This window comes from Branchiostoma floridae, chromosome 13 (assembly GCF_000003815.2).
Source record: "Branchiostoma floridae strain S238N-H82 chromosome 13, Bfl_VNyyK, whole genome shotgun sequence".
NCBI lineage: Eukaryota > Metazoa > Chordata > Leptocardii > Amphioxiformes > Branchiostomatidae > Branchiostoma > Branchiostoma floridae.
This window is the reverse complement of record NC_049991.1, coordinates 20550551-20551613: the sequence shown is the minus strand read 5'-3', so window position 1 is coordinate 20551613 and position 1063 is coordinate 20550551.

Below are 1063 nucleotides of genomic sequence, written 5' to 3'. Positions count from 1 at the left end.
AAAATGAAGAAATTAGAAACCAAAGATGAAAGAAAATCATATTGAGCGCACGCTTTCCAGTTGAGACAAATCATAGAGACACGTAATCATTTTCTTTCATTCTTTGTTTGTTGCATATGCAAAGAAATGTGTTGAGAGACAGTCTACCTCTTGATCATGTTTCACCTAATATGAGCTAAGAAATATTTTTTTAAGATTATGCAAAAGTACTTTTTAAGGTTTTAAACGAAAAAGAATTAGCATATACAACGATGCTTTTATATTTCAATCGATGCATGTTTCTTAAGTTTATCCTCCTCCTTTCCTCCTCCTGTAAAATCTTCAAACGGATTCAACTTTTTGATAGTAAAATGATTGTTGTTGTAGGTGTGTTGTATTTGTGTTCTATCCTTTCGCCTTTCTGTATGTATGAAGATTGTTTTACGCGGTGGATGTTTTAGTGCATTGCTGTTAACAAGAAAGGCGATCTCTTATGACCTAATATCACAAATGTTATCAGTTGATCATCTCCTCCTCTTAAATAACAATGTGTTCAAAGTATAAAAGTCTAAGCAAAGAAATCTATTGTAGCAGTTTCTAATGCATTATGTAAATGAGACCCTAATTTGCATGACTTACGTCTGCATAGTCACCTTAACGTACCTGTAGCTGTAACACTAAAATAACAATTACTCATTATGTAGATTAAGTAACAATTTGCATAATTGATGTCTATCGATATTTCTCTCTTCTAGTTACATATGTAAGTGCCCTAGTATTGTGAAATACTGTGGCCTAATAAACTGTGCTCATTAAGTATGCAGATTAGCCCCTGTTTTGCATTAATAGCCCTATTATATGAGTCATCTCCGCAGTTATCTACATATCAAAAATCACGATGATCCGTCAACCTTTTCCCGAGTTATTCATATCCAAAATGATGAATGCTACGGAATTTCGATAATTTTGGCCAATCGGATATGTACTTAACAGTAAGCCAAATATTTCTCTCTTTTTGAGTTACATATGCCATATTTTTGAGTATTCTAACATGAAGTGCAGTGTATTTACAAACTGTCTTCAT